This window comes from Oncorhynchus kisutch, linkage group LG5 (assembly GCF_002021735.2).
Source record: "Oncorhynchus kisutch isolate 150728-3 linkage group LG5, Okis_V2, whole genome shotgun sequence".
Classification (NCBI taxonomy): domain Eukaryota; kingdom Metazoa; phylum Chordata; class Actinopteri; order Salmoniformes; family Salmonidae; genus Oncorhynchus; species Oncorhynchus kisutch.
In genome coordinates, this window is record NC_034178.2 from 56,705,778 (window position 1) to 56,728,773 (window position 22,996).

At 44.2% G+C, this 22,996-nt stretch overlaps 1 protein-coding gene across 1 annotated transcript in view; it reads right to left on the reverse strand.

Moving 5' to 3' along the window:
- cntn2 (contactin 2) overlaps window positions 1-22,996 on the reverse strand; it is a 73,725-nt gene that overhangs the window by 28,409 nt on the left and 22,320 nt on the right. The window lies entirely within an intron of this gene.

The following is a 22,996-nucleotide window of genomic DNA, read 5'->3' on the forward strand; positions in this document are numbered from 1 at the left end:
TCCTTTTCTCTCTATCCCCTTCCCTTTCTCTCTATCGCCATCCTTTTCTCTCTATCTCCTTCTATTTCTCTCCATCTCCTTCTGTTTCTCTCCATCTCCTTCCCTTTCTCTCTATCGCCATCCTTTTCTCTCTATCTCCTTCTATTTCTCTCCATCTCCTTCTGTTTCTCTCCATCTCCTTCCCTTTCTCTCTAGCTCTCTCTCAGTTGAAACCGCTGGCCAAACACGCAGACTCACTAAACACATTTCCACCTAATATAAATTCAGCATTGTTTGGCAAAAAATAACTCAAAATAATATTGTTCAATCCGAACGTAGAAAGCAATGAGAGGGTATTAATTGATCAAGTGTATTATACTCTTCAAATCCAATAAAGGTCCAAGGACCTTAGAAACATCAATAGAACAGGAAGGTTCAGGCTTTTTTCCCCGGAAGCTGGCACATAAGGTACAATTAGATCTAGCACATCTGTCGGAATGTCGTCTAGACAGCTCACAGCCTAGTAGACTCGCTTACAGACCAGGAACAAGTTACTCCATGGCAGAATTCCCCACGACAGACCCTGGCTAACATAATCTACTCTGTCAGTCTGTGTTCTCGCACAGTGTTCTCCCTCTGTGTGCTCCCTCTCTCCCCAAACTGTCACCTTCTGACATTTCACTGGATACTACTGTTATTAAACACACAGCAGAAATAGAGGGGGGGAGATTGGGAGGAAGGAAGAAAGAGGGAGAGAGAGTTATGACGAGAGAGAGGGGGGACTGGGAGAGCCAGAGAGAGAGGGAGAAGGAGAGAGAAAGAGATGGGGCAGAAAGAGAGTGAAAGATAGCAATAAATAATAATATTTTGAGGGTGTTTATATTTGGTCTGTTAACACAAGTGTATAATGGAAATGTCCAACGCTCTAACCTTGCGGCTACCTGCCATCCTGAGGACAGCAGAGACAGCAGAGAAACAGACAGAAACCGAGCCGGGCAGAGACAGAGAGATATAGCTCATCAAATCAGCTCACAGCTTAATGGACTGTGGAAGGAGCAGAGGAGAGGGGAGCAGCATATTGCTCTCACGTCTCTATTGCACCACAGCCAAACATCTGAGGCTGGTTCAACAGTTAGCTCAAAGCAGATAGAAACATTCTGTATGACATTCTTTATGTCCAGTCTATGCTTTAATAAGGCTTGGATACACTGAGTTCGCAATGGCGCTGGAATGTATAGCAGACGTTTTACATGCTCCTAACCAATTCTGTTATTTTGTGGATTTTTGCGTTGATCGTAACTTTTTTTTACATAATGTTCCTGCCATCATTTCCTATGACCGAAAAGAGCTTCACTAACCTCGATTTGGATTAAGATTTCTACTTCAGTGAGTCTTCGGTGCAGGACATACTGCTCACCCCAGACCAGGCCCTAATCCCTGACACTTGGAAAAGAAAGTGTCAGCGATATAGAGGCCGACGTGTGGGCAACCTGATGAAACTACAGACGCGAGAAAATAACCCCCCTCTACCCTCTGTTCTAGTGACGAATATACAATCACTGGAGAACAAACTGGACAAGCTCCGTTCAAGATGATCCTATCAACAGAAACTTGACTCAAGGGGGGGGGGGGGGGGGGCTGTCTCTTTGTTAACAACAGCTGGTGTGCTATCTCTAATATTAAGGAAGTCTTGAGGTTCTGAGTTAGAATACCTCACGATAGGCTGTAGATCATACTACTCCACACACAGAGATGCATACAAAGCTCTCTCTCGCCCTCCATTTGGCAAATCTGACTATAATTCTATCCTCCTGATTCCTGCTTACAAGCAAAAACTTAAACAGGAAGTACCAATTACGTGCTCAATACGTAAGTGGTCGGAAGCGGATGCAAAGCTACAGGACTGTTTTGCTAGCACAGACTGGCACATGTTCCGGGACTCATCCGATGGCACTAAGGAGTTTACCACATCAGTCCCCGGCTTCATTAATAAGTGAATCAACGACTACATCCCCACATTGACCGAACGTACATATCCGAACCAGAAGCCACAGGCAACATCCACACTGAGCTAAAAGGCTAGTGCTGCCGGTTTCAAGAAGCGGGACACTAACCCGGATGCTTATAAGAAATCGTGCTATGCCCTCTGACAAACAAACAGGCAACGCGTCAATACAGGACTAAGATTGAATCCTACTGCACCGGCTCTGATGCTCGTCGAATGTGGCAGTGTTTGCAAACTAGCACGGATTACAAACTAGCACGGATTACAAACTAGCACGGATTACAAACTAGCACGGATTACAAACTAGCACGGATTACAAAGGGAGCCATGAGCTGCACAGTGACATAAACCGACCAGATGAACTAAATGCATTCTATGCTCATTGAGTAAAGCAACACTGAACCATAAGTGAGAGCACCAGCAGTTCCAGACAACTGTGTGATCACACTCTCCATTGTCAATGTGAATAAGACCTTTAAACAGTTTAACATTCACAAGGCCGCAGGGCCAGATGGATTGCCAGACGTGTACTCAGAGCATGCCCTGACTAGCTGGCCAGTGTCTTCAATTATATTTTCAACCTCTCTGTGACCCACTCTGTGTTACTTACATGGTTCAAGCAGATCACCATAGTCCCTGTGTCCAGGAATGCCAAGGTAACCTGTCTAAATGACTATCGCACCGTAACACTCACATCTGTAGCCATGAAAGGTTTTGTAAAGGCTGGCTCACATCAACACCATCATCCCAGACAGCCTGGACCCACTCCAATTCGCATTTCTCCCCAACAGATCCAAAGATGATGCAATCTCCATTGCACTCCACACTGTGACTTTCCCACTTGGACAAAAGGAACACCTACATGAGAATGCTGTTCATTGACTACAGCTCAGTGTTCAACACCATAGTGCCTTCCAAGCTCATCACTAAGCTAGGACCCTGGGACTGAACACCTCCCTCTGCAACTAGATCCTGGACTTCCTGATGGAACACCCCCAGGTGGTTAGGGTACTGTAGGCAACAACACATCAGTCACGCTGACCCTCAAGACGGGGGCCCCTCAGAGGTGCGTGCTTAGTCCCCTCCTGTACTCCCTGTTCGCCAATGACTGTGTGGCCGCGCACAACTCAAACACCATCAATAAGTTTGCCGACAACATGACGGGGATAGGCCTGATCATCGATGACAATGAGACAGCCCATTGAGAGGTCAGAGACTTGGCAGTGTGATGCCAGGACAACAACCTCTCACTCAATGTCAGGAAGATAACGGAGCTGATCATGGAATACAGAAAATGGAGGGCTGAGCACGCCCCATTCACATTGACAGGGCTGTAGTGGAGCGGATTGAGAGCTTCAAGTTCCTTGGTGTCCACATCACTAATGATTTATCATGGTCCAAACACACCAACACAGTTATGAAAAGGGCACTACAATGCCTCTTCCCCCTCAAGAGGTTGAAAAGATTTGTCATGGGCCCTCAGATCCTCAAAAAGTACAACAGCTGCACCATTGAGAGCATCTTGACTGGCTGTATCACCACTTGGTTTGACAATTGCTTGGCATCCAACCGCAAGTTGATACAGAAGGTAGTGCATACAGCCAAGTACATCACATCCAGGACCTCCATAGCTGGCGGTGTCAGAGGAAGGCATTAAAAATGGTCAGACTCCACTCACCCATCATAGACTGTTCTCTCTGCTACCGCATGGAAAGTGGTACTGATACACCAAGTCTGCAACCAACAGGAACCTGAACATCTTCTACCCCCAAGCCATAACACCCGTTTTGCACACATTGTTTTGGACTCATCACATGACACTGCTGCTACCGTTTACTATCTGTCACTTTATATCAACCTCAATGACCTCATACCCCTGCACCCCTGCACAGACTCAGTACTGGTACCCCTGGTATATAACCAAGTTATTGTTACTCATTGTGTATCTACTATTACTTTTATTATTATGTGTTTTACTTTTCTATTATTTCTCTATTGTCTTTCTCACTGCATTGTTGGGAAGGGCCTGTAAAGTAAGCATCTCACTGTTAGTCCACACCTGTTGTTCACAAAGCATGTGACAAATACAATTTGATTGATTTGATTTAGATGAAGACAAGACAAGACAATTAGTAAAATAAAATAAAAAGGTTGTTGCAATGGAACACGACTCCTGCAGATGCAGGTGCATCACTTTAAAGATCCGTGTAGACATTTTGTTGAACCAGATGGTTTCCTTATGGTATCTCATTACTAAATGAGGAGCTACAACCAGGTGTTGTGCATTTAGCAATCAACCGAACCACAAATGAACAAGACACGTCTGTCTCACAGAATGAGAGTTTTCTGTCAATCGCGCGGGACTAATTGTCGTATTAGAGTGAAATCTGTCCAATGTGTGAAGTCAGTGCAGACCCTTCCATTTCTGTGTGCAGCGCTGTGGAACATTGTGGCCCATTGTGGATCCTCGGGTGAGTCACCCATCAGTGCACACCTCTTCCACTCTATTCCCCCTCTCTCTTTCTCTCTCCTCTCTCTGCTCCTGTAATTGGAACTCAGAACTCTGACACATTCTGACAGATAACAGTAATGGAACCAGCACTCTAGAAGGGAGAGGTTCCTCCCTTGAGCACTGATCTAGAACCTGTTATATAGCCTCTCCATATCCTAACCATAATCATAAGAGGGGGGAAACACAGCTGACCCTAGATCAGTGTCTGGTAGTGGCAACTTCATTGTTATCTGTTTTCTGCTCTTAGCTGAATCATTCTGGGCACACACACAAACAAGGAGAACTGATGGGGCGTTTTTAATGAGTGGTTTGAAGAGGAGAGGGCCCAGAGTGGGGATTCTACAGAGTGGGGATTCTACAGAGTGGGTATTCTACAGAGTGGTGATTCTACAGTATAGAGTGAGCAGCAAAGAGAGGGAACACACACAGCAGCGCTCTCAGCAGCCCTCAACAACATGCCACGCACACACACACACACACACACACACACACACACACACACACACACACACACACACACACACACACACACACACACACACACACTCTGGATGACTGGGTCTAGACTAGAATAAAGGGTGGCTGGATGCGGTAGTCCATGGTAGTACGCTCCGTGTGTGTGTGTGTGAGGGTGTCCGTGCATGTTTGTGTGTGTGCTGTAGATGAGGGGTTGAGTTAACACTGACTCCACTTGTGTGGAGCGGAGTGTAGGTTTGATTGCTGAAGAAATCTCTGCTGCTCACTCGTCTCTTCCCTCATTGTCACAGTTTTCTCCTATGTGCTCCTCTCCTCTCCATCAGACTGAGTAGGAGTGCTGGTTGATGGTACTTTTTTGGGAGGTGGACAATTTAGCCAATTGACATTCAGATCCTCGTCCTTCACAGTGCTTCCAAACCACATCCCACAGACAGACACCACAACATCTCCCTTTCCTTCTTTTACCACTATCTCTCATTGTCTACCTTCTCCTCCCTACATCCCTCCATCCCTTCGTCCCTCTGAAGTCGTCACGCTCCGTTAAGGAGGGAAGGACTGCCTGAGGCCACGGAGCTTTTAACTCAGCCTAGACATCTGTCGACGGGACACACACAAGGACCACACGTGCACGCACACACACACACATTCCACACACACACACACACATGCACGCACGCACACGCACACACACACATGCACGCATGCACACACACACACATTCCACACACACACACGCACGCACGCACGCACACACACACACACACACACACACACACACACACACACACACACACACACACACACACACACACACACACACACACACACACACACACACATACACACACACACACACACACAGGGACAACAAAGGACACTGTCAAAATGCACTACACACCCCAGTTGGCTGTTTGGGACACCACTCTGGGCAGGGGGAGGGGTAGAGGGGAAGAGAAGGAAGGAGTGAGGAATAGAGGATGAGAAGGAGGAGGGAAGTGAGGTGACCCACAGGGTCACCAGAAGACAACACCTTTATTTATTGATCAGCTAAGATCCCCACAGTACTGCCCTATCCTCTGGGGTGACAACTAATATCCTGTCTGCGCTTGCCTTAGGTGCGGGTGACACACACACACACGTACACACACACGCACAGGCTGCTCTGAAATCTCCTGTCTTCTTGGCGATAACCATCTCTTTAGCAGGTGTTTGATGAGAAAGCAGAGGGAGTTAGCTGTCCCTGCCAGTCCCCCTGAGAACATCAAACAAAACACTGATCTGCTCCCTAAATCCATCTCTGGGATGAACTGTGGAGATTGTGAGCTCTAGATGACTTCTACATCATACACCTCTCTGAATATCACACACACACACCTGCATACACACTCAGTCAGTCACACACACACACACACACACACACACACACACACACACACACACACACACACACACACACACACACACACACACACACACACACACACACACACACACACACACACACACACTGATCCCTCCCTGTTGATTCAGAGATAGAGAGGCTTGAAGATGGAGACGGCTGATATTGCAGCGTGAGACGACAGACACTGGCAGCGTGACTGGAATCATATAACGGAGTCATCACATCACATCACACACACACAGAGATTAAAGATAAAGAGATCATTACCACAATTAGTCAGGAAGACCAAGGACTGTTAAGTTACGATTTCACAGGTAAATCTGAATGCTCCTGATTTTAACACCTAATGATATAATGCATGACATGTCAATTCCACAGCTGTAAGATGTAGCACCTCAGACAGATGGAACTGTGACAGTCACAGTAGCAGTATTCTGCACACGCATATTCTCCTCCAGGGTAATTGGAATTCAGACTCAAACTCACTTGATACACACTTTAAATGGTTAGACTGTCATTCACATACTATTGGGCTTGTATATCTGACTTACGAAGAGTAGTCTACACACATACAATGCTGGCAGGCAGGCAAGCATAGACACACACATACTTTCTCAAATACTCACTGTCCTTACCTGGCTCTCCCCCCCATCTCTCTCTCTCTCTCTCTCTCTCTCTCTCTCTCTCTCTCTCTCTCTCTCTCTCTCTCTCTCTCTCTGTCCTTCTCCAGTCATGACCAAGTCTGAGCAAATACAAACACACAATACAACCGCGCACACACACACACACACACACACACACACACACACACACACACACACACACACACACACACACACACACACACACACACACACACACACACACACACACACACACACACACACACACACACACACACACACACACACACACACACTGTGCTGGTCATACATTATGTATTGAATCACCACATTGGCTGTCAGTCAGTCGCTGAGGAAGAACCAACCAGATTACACTATAAAATAAGATTAGAGGGTTTTCCACATTCAAACTGATGGAAACAGACATACACACTGTCAAAAACAAACACGATTATACGACACACACACACACACACACACAAGATAACCTCCCCCACACACACACACCGTTTCTAAGGGCGACGTTTGACCATGCGGGGCAATGAGAGCACAGAGAGCTCAGATGTGACTATTGTAGTCCTATTGTTGAACAAACATTAGTACAAATCAATAACAGCATTATAATCACACCTCTATATTCTACAGACCTCAATATCCTAGAGTTTAGACTTGAAATTTAGAGTTTAGTTTACTGTTGGGATTTAGAGTGTAGTTTACAGTTTAGATTTGACAGAGTTACGAGTTCAGGACTCTGCAGACAACCATGGCAATATTTGGACAGGGATGAGTGTGTTTGAGCTGGGTTCATCAGGATTTGGATTGAACCAACCATGACCTTGTTTGACTGGGCCGTTGCTTGTTCACACACTCTCCTTTCTGAATGTGAAGAAATATCTTCACACCACATAAAACCCTTTATCAACAATACAGTATATGCAGCAAATGGATGGTAGGAGGGATTGCTATATTGTACACAGTGTGTGTGTGTGTGTGTGTGTGCGTGTGTGTGTGTGTGTGTGAGATATAAACTGAAAGTGTGTGTGTGTGTGAGTGAGAGTGAGAGAGCGAGAGTAAGAGAGAGAGAGAGAGAGAAGGTGTAGGCTGAGCAGGAGCAAACAGAACTTGCTCTAAACATTGTAAATCAATCCGGGGGTTCATATTTCACCCAAACTGTCTTTTAGGTGCTTCTTCTACATGGAGCTCAGTGTGCTGGTCTAGGTTAGAAGCAAGAGGTGTTTTAAGCTCTAATGATGAGATGCCATTCCTCTGTGTGTATTTGAACAGTGCTCTGCTGAGGAACAAGGGTTAGAGGGCTGACAATCATTCTGATACAGAGACAGAGTCTGATGGAGTCTGATAGAGTCTGGAATATTGCAATTTAAAGTCTGATTTAGAAGGTTTGGCAGTATCACCAAATGTTCCAGAATACTTGAGTGCAAATCTAAATGCTATGCTTCATTGCCTGGTATTTACTTAATGACACTACACTGAACAAAAATATAAACACAACATGCAATAATTTCAAAGATTTTACTGAGTTGCAGTTCATAAAGAAATCTATGAAATCTATGGGATGCAGCACTGCACATCGCATAGAGTTGCCTCATGTAGCACTGCACATCACATAGAGTTGATCAGGCAGTTGATTGTTGCCTGTGGAATGTTGTCCCACTCCTCTTCAATGAGGCACTCTGCTCACAACGTTGACATCAGCAAACTTCTCACCAACACAACGCCATACACACTGTCTGCCATCTTCCCGGGTTCAGTTGAAACCGGGATTCATCTGTGAAGAGCACACTTCTCCAGCATGCCAATGGCCATCAAAGGTGAGCATTTTCCACTGATTTAGATTACGATGCCGACCTGCAGTCAGGTCAAGACCCTGGTGAGCATGACGAACACACAGATGAGCTTTCATGAGACAGTTTTTGACAGTTTGTGCAGAAATTCTTCGGAATGTGCAAACCCACAGTTTCATCAGCTGTTGAGTGGCTGGTCTCAGATGATCCCGCAGGTGAAGAAGCCGGATGTGGAGGTCCTGGACTGGTGCGGTTACACGTGGTCTGCAGTTGTGAGGCCAAATTCACTAAAATGACATTGGAAGTAGTAGAGAAATGAACATTCAATTCTCTGGCAACAGCTCCGGTTGACATTCTTGCATTCAGCATGCCAATTGTACGTGCCATGAAACTTGAGACACCTGTTGCATTGTGTTGTGTGACAAAACTGCACATTTTAGAGTGGACTTTTATTGTCCCCAGCACAAGGTGCACCTGTGTAATGATCATGCTTTTTAATCAGCTTCTTGATATGTCACACCTGTCAAGTGGATGGATTATCTCGGGAAAGGAGAAATGCTCACTAACAGAGATGTAAACACATTAGTGCACCAAATTTGATAGAAATAAGCTTTTTGTGCACCTGAATCTTTTAGTTCAGCTTATGAAACATGGGACCAACGCTTTGGGTTTATATTTCTGGCAGTGTATTTCTATACATACGTGTGTGTATGTATCTAAGCATGTAGCCTACAGCATGTGGATATTGAGTGAAGAGAGCAGGACTAAAACCCTGAGACACTGACCATCACCTTCCCTGAGTTGCGGTCCGCAGGTATGTGTATGTGTGTGTTTGTGTGTGTGTGTGCATATGTGCGTGCGTGTGTGCATACATATGTCTGTCTGTGTGTGTGTTATAGACTGATATTGGTTGAGATAGGACTTCAGAGTGTTCTGCCTCTCATGAATGGTGATTGTGCACATTTGCCCTTTCCAGAAACTGGAAGAAAACACGTCTATAGCTCTGACCTTTCAAGAAGACGACAAGAAGGATTATTTTGCATTCAGACTAAATGTCTGGAAGTTTAGCAGCCCACAGAATGAGCTGAGTTTTGCTGGGGGCCATTTTCATCCATGATTTAAAATCTACCTCCGTACTGTAGAGTGCTGGGAAGAGTTGATACCAATAGTGACTTAATCTGTGGATGGAACTTCTCAGCATCTATGCGTGTGTGTGTGTTCATAAATCAGCAGATGTGGAATGACCTGACAAATGAACCCCGGATGTAGCCCAGTGACCTCTGGCCCCTGATATGAGTGGTCCTCTAGAGCAGGTATTCCCAAACTGGGGTACATGTCACCTGAGTAGCCTCGTTTCACTGTCAAAAATAAAATGAAACCATCTAGCGTTTAGTGATATAACAATGCAATGTCAAATACAGGTAACCTAGTCAAATAACTAACTGTAATGGGGTGTGTAACTGGTGGCAGTGAAGTCAGACGCAGGAGAGCAGAACTAACAACTAACCGGAGCAGTTTAATTTAAAAACCAACAGCATAAAGAATAAACCAACATGGGTACAAAACCCGACGCGCACCAGTAAACATGTGCACAAGCACTAACAACAAACAATCCCACGCAAAGACATGGGGGGAACAGAGGGTTAAATACACAACACTTAATGAGGGAAATGAGAACCAGATGTGTAGGAAAACAAATCAAATCAAATCAAATCAAATGTATTTATATAGCCCTTCGTACATCAGCTGATATCTCAAAGTGCTGTACAGAAACCCAGCCTAAAACCCCAAACAGCAAGCAATGCAGGTGTAGAAGCACGGTGGCTAGGAAAAACTCCCTAGAAAGGCCAATACCTAGGAAGAAACCTAGAGAGGAACCAGGCTATGTGGGGTGGCCAGTCCTCTTCTGGCTGTGCCGGGTGGAGATTATAACAGAACTTGGCCAAGATGTTCAAATGTTCATAAATGACCAGCATGGTCGAATAATAATAAGGCAGAACAGTTGAAACTGGAGCAGCAGCACAGTCAGGTGGAAGTTGAAACTGGAGCAGCAGCATGGCCAGGTGGAGTGGGGACAGCAAGGAGTCATCATCAAACAAGACAAAACAAATGGAAAATGAAAAGTGGATCGACGATGGCTAGAAGACCGGTGATGCATACCGCCGAACGCCACCCGAACAAGGAGAGGAACCGACTTCGGTGGAAGTCGTGACACTAACATCCAATTACATTAACCGTTACTCTCTCGCAAGAATTCCACTAACGGTCCGTATGTAGCCAAATGTAGCTGCTGCTCATTCCGTTTACTCGTAAATGGATAAATGGTTAAAAAAAGTAAGCATGCATAGAGACACATACCAGCCCTACTGGTAGTACTATTATTACCAGCAGTACCACACCTGCACCTGTTGAAGACACAAGTTGTTGTGTTTCCACAAGCACATCCAATGCTAGCATCAGTAATTCTACATTTGTTGTTAGCCCAGCTAGCATGGACACTGACAGTTGTGAATCTGATGCAGCCGAAGAGCTACTGCCCCCTTACCTGGGAAGCATCGAACAACAGCAGACAGGGACGCTGGACCATCGAAGAGGCGCAAATATGATGAGAACTACATTGATTTGGGGTTCACTTATATTGGGTGTAGTGCCTTTCCTCAGCCACAGTGTGTTAAATGCGCAAAAGTACTATCTCACAACTCGATGAAACCTTCACTCTTGCGCAGCCATTTAGAAACAAAACATGAGCAGTTGAAAAATAAGCAGCAGGAGTTTTTGAGCGAGAATTAAGATGACTTTCGAGTAGTAAGACATGTATAAAAGCAACAGATCCATTAATAACAAGGGGCTAGAAGCATCTTATATGGTGAGCTACCGAGTGGTTAGGACCGGCAAGTCCCCATACTATTGTGGAGGACTTAATTCTTCCTGCTGCCGCGGATATGGCTGCGACAATGCTAGGGAAAAAGGCCAAAAAAACTATACAGACAATGACTCCATCAAAGGCATCAAAGGCGTTTTACAACGCATCTGTGACATGGCAAGCGATGTTTTGAAACAATTACTGCTTTGCATACAAGCCAGTGAATTCTATGCGTTACAGCTGGATGAGTCAACAGACGTGGCACATCTCCTGGTATATGTCTGTTACGTTTATGGGGGGTCAGTTAAGGAAGACATCCTCTTCTGCAAACCATTGGAAACCAGGACAACTTTGTACTGGACAGCTTTGTGGCATCAAATGGACTTTGGTGGTCAAGATGTGTTGGTATCTGTACTGATGGCGCAAAAGCCGTGACAGGGAGACATAGTGGAGTGGTAACGCGGGTGCAAGCAGTTGTTCCCGATGCCACTTGGGTACACTGCAGCATCCACCGAGAGGCTCTTGCTGCCAAGGGAATGACTGACAGCTTGAAAGATATTTTGGACACTACAGTGAAAATGGTTAACTTTGTTAAAGCAAGGACCCTGAACTCTCGTGTATTTTCTGCACTATGCTTTTACAACATACAGAAAGAAGTGCGCTGGTTATCAAGGGGCAATTGAGAGACGAGCTTAAAGTTTTCTTTACTGACCATCATTTTCACTTGTCTGATTGTTTGCATAATGACGAGTTTCTCACAAGACTGGTCTATCTGGGTGAGGTTTTTTCTCGCCTGAATGATCTGAATCTAGGATTACAGTGACTCTGCGCAACTATATTTAATGTACGGGACAACATTGAGGCTATGATTAAGAAGTTGGAGCTCTTCTCTGTCTGCAATAACAAGGACAACACACAGGTCTTTCCATCATTTTATTATTTTTTGTGTGATAATGAACTCAAGCTTACAGACAATGTCAAATGTGATATAGAGAAGCACATGAGTGAGTTGGGTGTGCAATTACGAGGGAAATTTCCCGAAAAAGGTGACACAAACAACTGGATCGATTATCCCGTTCATGCCCTGTCTCCAGTCCACTTACCGATACCTGAACAAGAGAGCCTCATCGAAATTGCAACAAGCGGTTCTGTGAAAATTTGATTTAATCAGAAGCCACTGCCAGATTTACGGATTGAGCTGCGCTCACAATATCCTGCCTTGGCAAATTGGGCTGTTAAGACACTGATGCTCTTTGCAACCACATACCTATGTGAGAGTGGATTCTCAGCCCTCACTAGTATGAAAACTAAATACAGGCACAGACTGTGTGTGGAAAATTATTTAAGACTGAGACTCTCCAATACAACCCAACATTGCAGAGTTATGTGCATCCTTTCAAGCAAACCCTTCTCATTAACCTGTGGTGAGTTATTCACAATTTTCAACAAATAAGGTTTTATATGTAAGATGGTTAAATAAAGACCAAAATGATTGATTATTATAATATTATTATTTGTGCCCTGGTCCTATGAGAGCTCTTTGTCACTTCCCACGAGCCGGGTTGTGACAAAAACTCACACTTATTCTTATGTTTAATTAATGTATCGTATAGCGTGTGTGTAGCAGGCTTACAATGATGGCAAAAAACAACATTTGAGAGTACACTGACCCTGGTACTAGAGGGGGTACGCAGCTGGAGGTTGAATGTTTGAAGGGGTACGGGACTATAAAACGTTTAGGAACCAATGTTCTATAGGACATCATTCTGCTGCACAAATTATAGATCCAACAGCAGAAAGCTTCTCACACAACGCCAACGACAGGGTGTTGAGTTATATCCGACCTAATGGTATATGTGCTGCTCAGGGTGAAATAAGTTCATGATCTCATCTTGGGGGACAAATGAGTGATTTTTGTAACGAAATACCTAAGATTCCAAGAACACAGGATGAGATGTTACTATCCTTTGTGCAAGCACTTCCAAGAGTTCATGAACAGTGAGCCTGGTGAAATTTGGGGAGCGCATCGTCAGTAGTGTACCTTTCGTTCCTAGGGTGTTTCGGCCTTTCACACTATATACCCTCCACAAAGGCGGCCAGCGACAGGGTGATCAATCCTACGCTTGCGTCCCATTCCCAATTAGTCATAGGAGTTGCCTTGTTGTTGATAGCCAACATCCCATGGGACTATGCATGGCAGGGGCGTCCTCCTCCCTGAGTCAAGCATTGTTGACCGCATACCTCCTGGCCCTCTCACTTCGGGGCCCAACTGGGGTCTTTCCTCTTCATCCAGAGCCACTGACTGCTGACTTCTGCCGCCAACGATACAGCTTTGATTGCCGAACGCTGGCTCTGGCCCTTAATTCCCAGGTCTCTAAGCAGTCTGGTTGTAGATGTTGCCACAAAACCTCAAAAAACCTGCAGCCCACCTCCACTGGTCGGACTTCTGTGTTCCAGCCATGATGCCGTGCTTCGGCAGCTAGATCGGCATAGCGCAGATGTTTTCGCTAAGCCTAACATATTATCTCATTATTTTTAAAAATTATTATTATTATTATTATTTTTTTTCACCTTTATTTAACCAGGTAGGCTAGTTGAGAACAAGTTCTCATTTGCAACTGCGACCTGGCCAAGATAAAGCATAGCAGTGTGAGCATACAACAAAGAGTTACACATGGAGTAAACAATTAACAAGTCAATAACACAGTAGAAAACAAAGGGGGGGTCTATATACAATGTGTGCAAAAGGCATGAGGAGGTAGGCAAATAATTACAATTTTGCAGATTAGATCAGATGGTCATGTACAGGTAGAGATATTGGTGTGCAGAAGAGCAGAAAAGTAAATAAATAAAAACAGTATGGGGATGAGGTAGGTGAAAAGGGTGGGCTATTTACCAATAGACTATGTACAGCTGCAGCGATCGGTTAGCTGCTCAGATAGCTGATGTTTGAAGTTGGTGAGGGAGATAAAAGTCTCCAACTTCAGCGATTTTTGCAATTCGTTCCAGTCACAGGCAGCAGAGTACTGGAACGAAAGGCGGCCAAATGAGGTGTTGGCTTTAGGGATGATCAGTGAGATACACCTGCTGGAGCGCGTGCTACGGATGGGTGTTGCCATCGTGACCAGTGAGCTGAGATAAGGCGGAGCTTTACCTAGCATAGACTTGTAGATGACCTGGAGCCAGTGGGTCTGGCGACGAATATGTAGCGAGGGCCAGCCGACTAGAGCATACAAGTCGCAGTGGTGGGTGGTATAAGGTGCTTTAGTGACAAAACGGATGGCACTGTGATAGACTGCATCCAGTTTGCTGAGTAGAGTGTTGGAAGCCATTTTGTAGATGACATCGCCGAAGTCGAGGATCGGTAGGATAGTCAGTTTTACTAGGGTAAGCTTGGCGGCTTGAGTGAAGGAGGCTTTGTTGCGGAATAGAAAGCCGACTCTTGATTTGATTTTCGATTGGAGATGTTTGATATGAGTCTGGAAGGAGAGTTTGCAGTCTAGCCAGACACCTAGGTACTTATAGACGTCCACATATTCTAGGTCGGAACCATCCAGGGTGGTGATGCTAGTCGGGCATGCAGGTGCAGGCAGCGACCGGTTGAAAAGCATGCATTTGGTTTTACTAGCGTTTAAGAGCAGTTGGAGGCCACGGAAGGAGTGTTGTATGGCATTGAAGCTTGTTTGGAGGTTAGATAGCACAGTGTCCAAAGACGGGCCGAAAGTATATAGAATGGTGTCGTCTGCGTAGAGGTGGATCAGGGAATCGCCCGCAGCAAGAGCAACATCATTGATATACACAGAGAAAAGAGTCGGCCCGAGAATTGAACCCTGTGGCACCCCCATAGAGACTGCCAGAGGACCGGACAGCATGCCCTCCGATTTGACACACTGAACTCTGTCTGCAAAGTAATTGGTGAACCAGGCAAGGCAGTCATCCGAAAAACCGAGGCTGATAAGAATATGGTGATTGACAGAGTCGAAAGCCATGACAAACCAATGGTTTTTAACATCCGTTTTTTACAGCTCTGTAAGAATAAAATATTGCAAACTCCACGGTTATCGCATTAAAAAGATTAGGAGTGGATCTCTTTCATTGACATGTATTAAAGCTAAATCAGAAAGCCAGGCTGTAAAACAACATACAGTATATATAATACATAGTCAAGGTAACACTCTCTTAACCTTGAAACAGCATGCCACCAGCTAATAATACTTGATATCTCAGCCTCTGTCTTGCCCAGCAGGGCTGAAATGGAGACATGTGTTACGCCTAGTTGCTCTCTGTCTCCGTTCACCCTGTCCAGAATCTTTCTCGCCCTCCCTCCCTCTCTCTGTTTAACCTTCTGTTTCACTCCACAGAGAGGGGGAGTGTGTCATAAGCACAGGAAATGAAGCACTTTGAATAACCTGGCGATGTTAAGAGGTGTTACATGTGTCTGAGCTAGAAGGTTTTTATAAGTGCTGTAGAAAAATGTGTTGGCGTGGTGGGCATAGTGTTGGTGAAAGTGTTGTGTGGATCCACCTTGAACGAATTAGAAATGTACTCTTGAATGTAGAGATGGCCATCTCTGAAGAAGGTAGGAGGAACTAGCTACCGTAACTAACAATCACTACTCAACTTCAGTTATATCTGAAGTAGGCAGTTTTACATCTGCAGCGAGTGTTCTATAGGGCCTCCAGTGTTCTAGAGGGCCTCTCAGCTCTCACAGACACACATGAGAGGAGATACTGCAGCTTTGAGATATAATATATTAAGGCTGATTGAAGTGAGCTGATGCTAAGTGCGTTGTTACGGCAATCAGAAGCACAGGCTGGTTGGGTTAGGAGAAGAGATCCTTCAAAAGAACAAAGCTCATGGCTTAGCAAGGAGAAAGGAAGGCAGTCAGAGATTTAGACATCAGTGTCAGTATGGAAGACTAACAGGCAGAGATTTAGACATCAGTGTTCAGGGTGGGAGAATAACAGGCAGAGATTTAGACATCAGTGTTCAGGGTGGAAGAATAACAGGCAGAGATTTAGACTTCAGTGTTCAGGGTGGAAGAATAACAGGCAGAGATTTAGACTTCAGTGTTCAGGGTGGAAGAATAACAGGCAGAGATTTAGACATCAGTGTTCAGGGTGGAAGAATAACAGGCAGAGATTTAGACTTCAGTGTTCAGGGTGGAAGAATAACAGGCAGAGATTTAGACTTCAGTGTTCAGGGTGGAAGAATAACAGGCAGAGATTTAGACTTCAGTGTTCAGGGTAGAAGACCAACAGGCAGGTATTTAGAAATCAGTGCTCGTGGCGGAAGACTAACAGGCTTAGGGAAGAACGCACACTGTGTTTTGGGTGATTGATTGATCATCAGCCACTCTGAAAATACACATCTGGCCTGACTTAGGCTCCTGTAGATTTGACAAAGGAGCATCTCCACAAACTATACTGGCCATACATCATATTCAGAATGCATGTTTGTTTCAGGATCATGTTTTCTCATCTAGGGAGATCTTACTTTCTCCCCATGATAGTTTAATAGTTATGTGCCAATACCCCCAAAGTCGAAATCAGCACAATGTTCTTTAGAAATGAGTACATCTTATTTCTGCCCAATAACTTGAAAAGCCTTAGCTGTATCCATTATTCAAAAGGCCTTCCTTAGTTTTAGGGAAACCCCAGTTGGATTCCGTGAGGCAAAAGTTGTGTCAAATAAATTAGAAATATAATTTCTAAATGTTACTCACTCCCAAAAAAAGCTTTTGGAGGTACAGCCTAACTTTGCTGCCATAGCAGAGGCCAACTCTCTGAATCTATCTGAAACAGTTCAAGTTCAAGTTTAAGGAGATTGTGTGTGTCCAGTCTGCTGCCGTTGACCTGCACTTAACAGGTAAGCTGTCTGAGAACACATTCTCATTACAGCAATGATCCAGGGAAGAGTTACAGGGAAGAGGAGAGGAGCTGGGCATTATTATGTTACCATGGCACCATGAGCTGCCAGTTTGGGAACTGCTCCAGCCAGGACACTGTGCCACATCTGCTCCTGCTACGCCCTCTTGTGTTCATCCGGTGTCTTCTTGAACTGCAGTTACTCCCCCAGTACACACTCTCTCTCCCTCTCCCTCTCTGTGTGATTGTGTGGTTGGAGACAGGTGTGCTGGAGTCAGAGCAGATCCCTACCAGCTGCAACTCGTTCCATAATCAAGACCTCTGCAAATACTCAGTCCTGCCACTTCCACTCTGCCAGATCGTAATCTCTGCTCAGTCAGTTCATGCTTCTAGCTATTTATGATTATTCAAGATCCTGTTACTCTGCTGTGCCTGTTTCCCTGCCTGATACTATTTATCCTCTCATTGCAGTTTACCTCTCTGTCTCTGGCTCCTGTCTCCCATTCCACATCTCACCACCCTAATATCCTGTTCTGGATTTAGCTCACCACCACTACTTTGGATTCCCCTCTGGACCTGTTTACCTGGTTCTACCCAGCTCACTCCAACCACATCTGGTTTTCTACAAATCATCTGAGCTTCCCTGGATCTGCACTCCATATCTCCCTGTGTTACAACAAATATATTGGTTAATTCATCCCTGTTTCTTCATCTGAGTCTGCTCTTGGGTTCCCCTGTGTCAATCCACCTAACACATTGGGGTTTAGTGTGGGTACTGCTACTCGTGTGACAGGTTAATGACAGGTTACAAATCATTAAAATCCAGACTGATAATATTTACACAAGAAGCAATCTAATATCACACAGTCAAACTCAGTCGTTTACCATTCTGCGATTCTCACTGTTAATAAACATCGCACAGTCAGGACCCTGGTTCAACATTTAATCCATTGTCTGAACAAATAGATTGGTCTTTAATGTGCCCAGATCTATGATCAGTTTACCCTCACAGTAGGGCTGGGCGATATGGCAAATTCACAATATTTATTTTCAATCAATGATTATCACGATAAACTAGGGGGCACTATTTTCATTTTTGGAAAAATAACGTTCCCAACGTAAACGGGCTATTTTGTCAGGACAAGATGCTAGAATATGCATATAATTGATAGCTTAGGATAGAAAACACTCTAAAGTTTCCAAAACTGTAAAGATATTGTCTGAGTATAACAGAACTGATATTGCAGGCGAAAGCCTGAGAAAAATCAAATCAAATTAGTGTCAGTTGATGACAATTCTCCCGGATCCGGGAGAGGGAGGTCCAAGATTAATCTACGTTTAAAAGTTGCATATCTGCTTCAGACTCAAGAATGCCTGAACAAACAAGGCTTTAATGTTTGTTATTGTCAGAAGTAGAACTCACATTTTAACTCCACTTTTATTTAAAGCTGTAAACCCTTACAAGTCATGAGCAAAAAATAAAATGGTGCAAGTCAATATGCCTTATAACTATTAACCTAATGGCACATCACAGTTTGTTGGGGTAGTTCTTGTCAGAAGTAGAACTCACAAAACATTAACTCCACTTTTTTTAAAGCTATAAACCCTTAAGTTATGAACAAGAAATAAATTTAAAAAATAGTCAAAGTCAATATGCATTATAACTGTTAGACTAATGGTACATCACAGTTGGGGTAGTTGTCTTACAAGTTACAAGCAAGAAAGACAAGTCTGTCTACAGTCTCTAGCTTTAAAGCTGCCCTATGGCAGGTCACTGTGATGCCACCTGTGCTTAAAAACATGCTCTGAGGGGGAGCTGGTCACAGGAATGCACAGGTAGCATTTTGCCAGGTGGCTTACTTTGGGAAAGTGTTTTTGGTGGACCTTCCACCAGTGCAGTGGATTGGTTTCACTGTCAGCATCAGAAGACTGAAGGTAGCAGCTGAGTTCCTTTTCTACCAGCTGGATATCAGTAAGACCTGTGGTGGTGGAGCATGGCTTTTTGAAAAAACTACCCAGTGACTTTCTCTTTTTAGCTGACAGTTGTGGTGAAGCAGCAACAACATCTCCCTGTGCTGGGCTTGGGTTTTCATGTCCCTCATTGATCATCTCTGAGACAGCTCTTGCTTTTATGTGGCCCACCTTCTCCTCTTTGATGTAATGTGTTATAAACCGTGGGTCAACTAACGAGGCTATGTCCAGGAGGTCATCTGTGGCTAGGTCATCATATTTCTCATTCAGATAGTCCATGACTATCGTTTTGATGGTTTGGATGAGCTCTGTTTCACCATCATCAGGTTTCATTACATCTGTATAGAACAGGTATAGTACTGTCTTCAGGTAAGACACACTGACATAAGACTCACCAGACAGAGCATCTGTGAATTCTAGTGGGGTCAATGCCTGGTTGATAGAAGAAGAACATCTATATCTGTATAGGTGGGAGCTCAGTGCCGGGTCTTCTTGTCTCTGGACAAGATGTGTGAAATGGTTTTCTCCTGCTCCAGTACTCTTTGCACCATCTTTTGACTTGATCCCCACTCTGTCACCAACTTGTTCTGGGGTAGGTTGTGTTCTTTTTGAGCAACTGCCAGGTCTCTCTTCTTTTTCCACCAATAGGAAAAGGCACCTACCACTTTCTTACACACTCCAATTGCTCGATTTACCCGTTTGTCTGAACCACTCTCTCTAAGAGAAGTCATTCGATTTTAATAAAATGTTAAAATCACAATAATCCCTTTAGTTAAGTCCGAATGTAATAGTTATCAGCTGATGAGCTGATGAAAAAAAATTACATTTAGTTTAATCTAACCAATCACTTCAATATACACAATTGACAAGGTTACTTACCAATGGCCAAGTGCAGACGATGTCTAAAACATTGCAGTCAGGTCCATTTGTTGATTTGAGCGGCCTTCACCACGTTCGCACCACTATCCGTTGTAATGCAGACCTGTCTGTCTTGACTGCGTCCCCAGGAGGCGAGAGCGTCAATGAGCCCCTCTGATATAGCTTCACCCGTGTGGTCGTCAGGAAAGCATGATGTTGAAGGCATTTATTTCAAAGATTCCACTCTTTGTCAATATAGTGGATCGTGAGGCTAATATAAGGCCCTGACGTGTGGCCAGACCACAGATCGGTAGTAGCAGCAAAATACGTCAAATGTGTCTTGAGCTGTTCCTCAACATTTTCCCTACACTCTGTGTAGAGTTTAGGCAGTGTGGTGTGAGAGAAATGTTTGTGGCCAGGGAGCACGTACATGGGGTCAATTAAATTGATAAGCCTCTTGAAACCTTCCTTTTCGACTGTGCTAATTCGCTGCATGTCCTTAGCAATGCAATGCATAATAGCATTTGTGATGTCTTTGTGTCTTTTCGATGTTTGCTCGTAGGGCATAAACGCTGTCAGTGTTGACTGCTTCGAGCGAACATCCCTAGATTGGCTGGTGCTTGAAGGGCGTTTATCAATACCGAGGTGCAAACTCAAACTTTCTGCATGTTCCAAAGAGTGATTTTGCTTCAGATGGTGAAAAGGTTTGTCGTATTACCAGACTTGGTAGCCACCTGTCTACGGCACAATTTGCACCGAACATTGCTCTGCTCTTTGTCGGACTTCAAAAAGCCAAACCACTTCCAAATTACTGAAACAGTTGAACCCTTTTCATCAATCATTTCTTCATGTGAAGCTGCTCCTTCTCCATGGCTATCACTGCCACTGGTTTCGCCTAAAACACAATTTTTTTGTGTTTATTCGTGGCTACTCCATCACTCAAGGTGCTAAGTGGTTTTTAGTGGGCGTGTACCTCTCAACGTGCATATTGTCACTTCTCTGCACGTTCCTGCTGCGTCACAGAGGTGAAATGGGCTGCTGGACCTAATTATTCTATATCAACATTATCGAAAATGTATCTAAATGTTTTAATATTGTTATTGAGGGAAGTAATTACCTGTAACTATAGACATTGATTTATCGCCCAGCCCTACCTCACACAACGTTAACCTTAACATTATGAGTGGGGGGAACACAAAACTGACCTTGGATCAACATCTAATGGACAGTTTCCACTTACTGTGTGTGAATGCAGCATGCTGCCTGTGTGGATGTGGTCTGCTGCCTGCCTGGCTCCCTCAGTGCTGTTTGGTGGCTATATTTACATGATGTATTTTTATAAATGATACCAGCTCAGCCAGTCCTGGGCAAGATCGTGATTAGAGCATTAAGGTTATGAGATGACACTGACTGTACCAACATAACTATATCTCCATAAAAGTCGCAGTAAAAAGGTCCTCCTTGAGTCTCTCTCTCTCGCTCTCATATATATATATATATACAGTTGAAGTCGGAAGTTTACATACACCTTAGCCAAATACATTTGAGAAACAGACGCCTCTCAAGTCCTCAACTGGCAGCTTCATTAAATAGTACCCGCAAAACACCAGTCTCAACATCAACAGTGAAGAGGTAACTCCGGGATGCTGGTCTTCTAGGCAGAGTTCCTCTGTCCAGTGTCTGTGTTCTTTGGCCAATCTTAATCTTTTCTTTTTATTGGCCATTCTGAGATATGGCTTTTTCTTTGCATCTCTGCCTAGAAGGCCAGCATCATCGCCTCTTCACGGTTGACGTTGAGACTGGTGTTTTGCTGGCACTATTTAATGAAGCTGCCAGTTGAGGACTTGTGAGGCGTCTGTTTCTTAAAGTAGACACACTAATGTACTTGTCCTCTTGTTCAGTTGTGCACCGGGGCCTCCCACTCCTCTTTCTATTCTGGTTAGAGACAGTTTGTGCTCTTCTGTGAAGGGAGGAGTACACAGCGCTGTACGAGATCTTCAGTTTCTTGCCAATTTCTCACATGGAATAGCCTTCATTTCTCAGAACAAGAATAGACTGACAAGTTTCAGAAGAAAGTGCTTTGTTTCTGGCCATTTTGAGCCTGTAATCAAACCCACAAATGCTGATGCTCCAGATACTCAACTAGTCTAACAAAAAGGCAAATTTTATTGCTTCTTTAATCAGAACAGTTTTCAGGGGTGCTAACATAATTGCAAAATGGTTTTCTAATGATCAATTAGCCTTTTATAATGATAAACTTGGATTAGCTAACACAACGTGCCATTGGAACACAGGAGTGATGGTTGATGATAATGGGCCTCTGTACGCTTATGTAGATATTCCATATAAAAATCTGCCGTTTCCAGCTACAATAGTCATTTACAACATTAACAATGTCTACACTATATTTCTGATCAATTTGATGTTATTTTAATGGACACATTTTTTTGCTTTTCTTTAAACACAAAGACATTTCTAAGTGATCCCAAACTTTTGAATGGTAATGTATATACACAGTACCAGTCAAAAGTTTGGACACATCTACTCATTCAAGGGTTTTTCTTTATTTCTACTATTTTCTACATTGTAGAATAATATTGAAGACATCAAAACTATGAAATAACCAAAAGAAAGTGC